Source organism: Culex quinquefasciatus, chromosome 3 (assembly GCF_015732765.1).
Source record: "Culex quinquefasciatus strain JHB chromosome 3, VPISU_Cqui_1.0_pri_paternal, whole genome shotgun sequence".
Lineage (NCBI taxonomy): Eukaryota > Metazoa > Arthropoda > Insecta > Diptera > Culicidae > Culex > Culex quinquefasciatus.
In genome coordinates this window covers 72,595,924-72,603,097 of record NC_051863.1, presented here as the reverse complement: position 1 = coordinate 72,603,097, position 7,174 = coordinate 72,595,924, and the positions used below count along the sequence as shown (strand labels likewise).

The following is a 7,174-nucleotide window of genomic DNA, read 5'->3' as shown; positions in this document are numbered from 1 at the left end:
AAACATTTAAACATTTAAACATTTAAACATTTAAACATTTAAACATTTAAACATTTAAACATTTAAACATTTAAACATTTAAACATTTAAACATTTAAACATTTAAACATTTAAACATTTAAACATTTAAACATTTAAACATTTAAACATTTAAACATTTAAACATTTAAACATTTAAACATTTAAACATTTAAACATTTAAACATTTAAACATTTAAACATTTAAACATTTAAACATTTAAACATTTAAACATTTAAACATTTAAACATTTAAACATTTAAACATTTAAACATTTAAACATTTAAACATTTAAACATTTAAACATTTAAACATTTAAACATTTAAACATTTAAACATTTAAACATTTAAACATTTAAACATTTAAACATTTAAACATTTAAACATTTAAACATTTAAACATTTAAACATTTAAACATTTAAACATTTAAACATTTAAACATTTAAACATTTAAACATTTAAACATTTAAACATTTAAACATTTAAACATTTAAACATTTAAACATTTAAACATTTAAACATTTAAACATTTAAACATTTAAACATTTAAACATTTAAACATTTAAACATTTAAACATTTAAACATTTAAACATTTAAACATTTAAACATTTAAACATTTAAACATTTAAACATTTAAACATTTAAACATTTAAACATTTAAACATTTAAACATTTAAACATTTAAACATTTAAACATTTAAACATTTAAACATTTAAACATTTAAACATTTAAACATTTAAACATTTAAACATTTAAACATTTAAACATTTAAACATTTAAACATTTAAACATTTAAACATTTAAACATTTAAACATTTAAACATTTAAACATTTAAACATTTAAACATTTAAACATTTAAACATTTAAACATTTAAACATTTAAACATTTAAACATTTAAACATTTAAACATTTAAACATTTAAACATTTAAACATTTAAACATTTAAATATTTAAACTTTTAAACATTTAAACATTTAAACATTTAAACATTTAAACATTTAAACATTTAAACATTTAAACTTTTAAACATTTAAACATTTAAACATTAAAACATTTAAACATTTAAACATTTAAACATTTAAACATTTAAACATTTAAACATTTAAACATTTAAACATTTAAACATTTAAACATTTAAACATTTAAACATTTTTATTCAATAATAGAAACGGCAAAAAATATTAAGGATCACAAAACGAACACGACGCTCCCCTAACGAACGCACCATGACACCTAATCTGGGCGACGCTCCCCTAACGAACACACCATAGTTGATCGAGCTGTCATCAAGGCTGTCATTTTTTTTTCACCCGCGCGCGTGTTTGATCCTGTTTGTGTGGCGCAGTTGAAATCAAAAATTCTCAAGTCGAATCGCGTGTGCTCGTGAAGGAACAACATCCGGCGTTCGGAACAAATACACCGGGTGACCGAATCGGAACGGCTCTGGGATGGCGGAATTTTCGCATATTTGGGTGAGTATTTGGAGTTTTGTTGAACTTGGAGAGGGCGGAATCGCACCCGCAACAGCAGCAGGCATTTTCAGGCAAATTTCCCAAGCTATTGGCTGATGCACAAAGTGATTTGTTTACCTTTTTTTGGTACCCTCCGCAAACTTCAAGCCATACAAAATTGTTGCCGGATCTTTTACGGGAGAGATCCGGAGAAAGATCCGGCAGCAATTTGTTTTGATTTGACGTTTGCTGAGGGTGCGGACAAGTTTGGTTATGTTCAAAAGAGAATGGTCAAGGTCAAGTTTGCGAGAACAGTGGTCTGAACAAACTGTGTGTGTTCCTCTTTTACAGGGACTTCTTCTACCAGGCCCGGCGCCTGCTGCGGACACTTCCGGCCGGATTTGTTCAGGATGGTCGTTTCGTCTGGAGGCGAAAATCGTTAGGTAAGTTGTGTGTTAATGCTCAACGGTGAACGTTCAAACAACGGTCAAGGAAAAGGTCACGAAAAGAATTGTGTTGAGTGGTACGCAACTGAAAATAACAGAAACAGAAAGTAGCGTTTGACGTTTATTGACACGGTGCCTGTGTTAAATTTGTTTTGATGAATAAATAAAATAATAGAATTTGCAAATTTGAATGCCACTGATAATTACAAATGTTTATATAATTTTGTTTTTAATGTAAACATATAGAGCTGCTCATCAGACCGAATCTCAAAATGCTGAATCTTGGAAGGAAATTAGGCAATTAGGATATTAGGAAATTAGGAAATTAGGGAATAAGAAAATTTGGAAATTAAAAATTAGGAAATAAGGAAATAAAGAAATTATGAAATAAGGAAATTTGGAAATATGGAAATTAGGCAATTAGGAAATTCGGAAATTAGGCAATTCGGAAATAAGGCAATTCGGAAATTAGGAAATTCGGAAATAAGGAAATTTGGAAATTAGGAAATTAGGAAATTCGGAAATCAGGAAATTAGGCAATTAGGAAATTAGGAAATTAGGAAATTAGGAAATTAGGAAATTAGGAAATTAGGCAATTAGGAAATTAGGGAAATAAGAAATTTGGAAATTTGGAAATTAGGAAATCAGGAAATTAGGAAATTAAGAAATTAAAAAAAATAACAATTAAGAAATTACAAAATTAGTAAATTCGGATACCAGAAAATTCAGAAATTCGGAAATTAGGCAATTAGGAAATTAGGAAATTAGGAAATTAGGAAATTAGGAAATAAGGAAATTAGAAAATCAGGAAATTAGGAAATTAGGAAATTAGGAAATTAGGAAATTAGGAAATTAGGAAATTAGGAAATTAGGAAATTAGGAAATTAGGAAATTAGGAAATTAGGAAATAAGGAAATTAGGAAATTAGGAAATTAGGCAATTAGGAAATTAGGAAATTAGGAAATCAGGAAATTAGGCAATTAGGTAATTAGGAAATTAGGAAATTAGGAAATTAGGAAATTAGGGAAATAAGAAATTTGGAAATTAGGAAATTTGGAAATTAGGAAATCAGGAAATTAGGAAATTAGGAAATTAAAAAATTAAAAACATAAAAAAAATAACAATTAAGAAATTCCAAATTAGTAAATTCGGATACTAGGAAATTCAGAAATTCGGAAATCAGGCAATTAGGAAATTAGGAAATTAGGAAATTAGGAAATTAGGAAATTAGGAAATTAGGAAATTAGGAAACTAGGAAATTAGGAAATTAGGAAATTAGGAAATTAGGAATTAAGGAAATTAGGAAATTAGGAAACTAGGAAATTAGGAAATTAGGAAATTAGGAAATTAGGAAATTAGGAAATTAGGCAATTAGGATATTAGGAAGTTCGGAAATTCGGAAATAAGAAAATTGAGATATAAAGAATTTTGTAATTTTGTAATTTTGTAATTTTAAAATTTTAGAATTTTAGAATTTTAGAATTTTAGAATTTTAGAATTTTAGAATTTTAGAATTTTAGAATTTTAGAATTTTAGAATTTTAGAATTTTAGAATTTTAGAATTTTAGAATTTTAGAATTTTAGAATTTTAGAATTTTAGAATTTTAGAATTTTAGAATTTTAGAATTTTAGAATTTTAGAATTTTAGAATTTTAGAATTTTAGAATTTTAGAATTTTAGAATTTTAGAATTTTAGAATTTAGAATTTTAGAATTTTAGAATTTTAGAATTTTAGAATTTTAGAATTTTAGAATTTTAGAATTTTAGAATTTTAGAATTTTAGAATTTTAGAATTTTAGAATTTTAGAATTTTAGAATTTTAGAATTTTAGAATTTTAGAATTTTAGAATTTTAGAATTTTAGAATTTTAGAATTTTAGAATTTTAGAATTTTAGAATTTTAGAATTTTAGAATTTTAGAATTTTAAATTTTAGAATTTTAGAATTTTAAATTTTAGAATTTTAGAATTTTAGAATTTTAGAATTTTAGAATTTTAGAATTTTAGAATTTTAGAATTTTAGAATTTTAGAATTTTAAATTTTAGAATTTTAGAATTTTAGAATTTTAGAATTTTAGAATTTTAGAATTTTAGAATTTTAGAATTTTAGAATTTTAGAATTTTAGAATTTTAGAATTTTAGAATTTTAGAATTTTAGAATTTTAGAATTTGAGAATTTGAGAATTTGAGAATTTGAGAATTTGAGAATTTGAGAATTTGAGAATTTGAGAATTTGAGAATTTGAGAATTTGAGAATTTGAGAATTTGAGAATTTGAGAATTTGAGAATTTGAGAATTTGAGAATTTTAGAATTTTAGAATTTTAGAATTTTAGAATTTTAGAATTTTAGAATTTTAGAATTTTAGAATTTTAGAATTTTAGAATTTTAAATTTTAGAATTTTAGAATTTTAGAATTTTAGAATTTTAGAATTTTAGAATTTTAGAATTTTAAATTTTAGAATTTTAGAATTTTAGAATTTTAGAATTTTAGAATTTTAGAATTTTAGAATTTTAGAATTTTAATTTTAGAATTTTAGAATTTTAGAATTTTAGAATTTTAGAATTTTAGAATTTTAGAATTTTAGAATTTTAGAATTTTAGAATTTTAGAATTTTAGAATTTTAGAATTTTAAATTTTAGAATTTTAGAATTTTAGAATTTTAGAATTTTAGAATTTTAGAATTTTAGAATTTTAAATTTTAGAATTTTAGAATTTTAAATTTTAGAATTTTAGAATTTTAGAATTTTAGAATTTTAAATTTTAGAATTTTAGAATTTTAGAATTTTAGAATTTTAGAATTTTAGAATTTTAGAATTTTAGAATTTTAGAATTTTAGAATTTTAGAATTTTAGAATTTTAGAATTTTAGAATTTTAGAATTTTAGAATTTTAGAATTTTAGAATTTTAGAATTTTAGAATTTTAGAATTTTAGAATTTTAGAATTTGAGAATTTGAGAATTTGAGAATTTGAGAATTTGAGAATTTGAGAATTTGAGAATTTGAGAATTTGAGAATTTGAGAATTTGAGAATTTTAGAATTTCAGAATTTCAGAATTTTAGAATTTTAGAATTTTAGAATTTTAGAATTTTAGAATTTTAGAATTTTAGAATTTTAGAATTTTAGAATTTTAGAATTTTAGAATTTTAGAATTTTAGAATTTTAGAATTTTAGAATTTTAGAATTTTAGAATTTTAGAATTTTAGAATTTTAGAATTTTACAATTTTAGAATTTTAGAATTTTAGAATTTTAGAATTTTAGAATTTTAGAATTTTAGAAACAGCTAATTTAATAGCATTTGTACCGAAACAAACATATGAAAATATTCCCTATGTCTAATTTAGTGTGTTTCTCTTTTACAGGGCCTATTCCACTGAGGATTGTGCTTCATAAATACGCGAGAGTTCATCCCAAGTACGAAGCAGTAGTTCTGGCACCGGCTACAAACATTTCGAACAACGTCAGAAAGTTCGGATTGAAGCAGAATATTAAAAGAAAACGACGCGGAAAAAAAGTACTATTTTTTTAAATCTGCGAAAAACTATAAAAATACAATAAAACTTACCATATTGACCATTAATTTTAATGTATAAATATATGTTTTACAGTACAATTTAGTGGAGAGAAAACAATAAATACAATGCAAATACAATGAATCATACTGTAGTTATTATTTATTTCAATGTACGAATATAGTTTAAACCGTACTATTTAGTATGGAAAAATCCATGAAGAACTGTGAATTTACTGTGCAAACCATTGTAATGGTTACTGTTTTTATTATAAATGTATGATGTTTTCTATGGTCAGGGTAATTTTTGGACGGAAAAGGCATCAATGAAAATACGATAGAATGTATAGTTTTTGGTTTTTTTTTGTATGGGGAAAAGTCGAAATTTTTATGGTGACTGTGCCTAACAATACCCCTTTTTTATAGTAAATTCCCGAATTAGGATATATTCTATGGTGAAAAAACATAAAGGCTACAGTAGAATCATGGTTAAAATAACCATAGAATTTATCGTGTGATAACCATAAAATCTACTGTTGGTTTATAGTAAATCTTTATGCGGGTTGCCTTATTTTGTACATTTTTATGAGTAAATGAAACATAAAAAACATAATTTGACAAGTTTCCAGAATAGTTATTAGAACGTTTATAATTAAAAATAAAGGAATTTAGAACAAAAAACTCAAAAATTAGATATCTCAGAAATTTCCCGACGAAACATTTCGCTCTAAGAAGCATTGGAAAGCTGAGAAAATTTCCTATAAGACACATTTGACAGTAGCGATGACTATTTTTTCTCCTTAAGGTTGCCCAGAAAACACGCCGTTTTGAAGTTATATCGGACCAAGAAAATGAAGAAATTGTTCAATTCTTTCATTGGGGAAAATGAACTTTGCCTTTTCTCTTTGATAACATTGCAAATTATGGACTTTTCCAAATCAATCACGTAAAAACCTGGGTGATGAATAGAGAGATTGCGTAACGTGATTTTCGAATGATCCCACTTTATTTACATCTACAAAGTAGGAGGCTGCTCAAGCACAAGAATGACTTTTTTCTTACTGGCTAATGAGCTGTATTAAAATCAGTAGTATTTGTTTTATTTTGTCTAGTTTTTGTCATCTTTTGCTGGAAAATTGTGTGTGTTTTGAGGTTTAGATCGGTTTGAAGATTATTTTCTTTTTTACGGGTGACAAGAACTGCGGTCATTCTGCAAAGTCGTGGATAAATTCCCTGGCTAATTTTGGAATCCTGCTGCTCTTCCTGGTCCAGCGAAAAAGTTCGCTAATTCTAGCGAAGCTTATCCAACAAACAGAGCAGATTTTCACTAAATCAGCAGGTTTTCAAATGGAATCAAACAATAAAGACAGCTTCTGGATGGATACAAGCTTTGGCCAGAGTCGAGGGACATAAACTTCAAAAAATATTTGCAACGGCCTAATATTTATTTAAAAAATACGATCTCGCCTACAATCTTCAATTCAAACTTTTTTCATTCTTGCAAAAAAAAAAAAAACAATTTTTAATGATCGATAACAATACTACCTAATTTTGGCGAACAGTAAATTGGTTCCACTTTGACAGTTCAAAATTGAGGCCGTTTTGCGAACGACTATTCAGCACCCAGGTAAAAACCAAAGAAATTCATTCTTAAACCTATATTGAAGACTTTCATATGCTTCATTCTCTGCCAACTCACACAACAGTTGCCCCGACCCCTCTTCGATTTTAGTGAAACTTTGC

At 25.0% G+C, this 7,174-nt stretch overlaps 1 long non-coding RNA gene across 1 annotated transcript; it reads left to right on the top strand.

The window, feature by feature from the left end:
- The first annotated feature begins 1,309 nt into the window (after window positions 1–1,309).
- LOC119770778 lies at window positions 1,310–2,270 on the top strand. The gene is made up of 2 exons (XR_005278988.1): window positions 1,310–1,496; window positions 1,827–2,270. It is a non-coding gene; the product is annotated as an uncharacterized LOC119770778 (long non-coding RNA).
- Window positions 2,271–7,174: the final 4,904 nt, after the last annotated feature.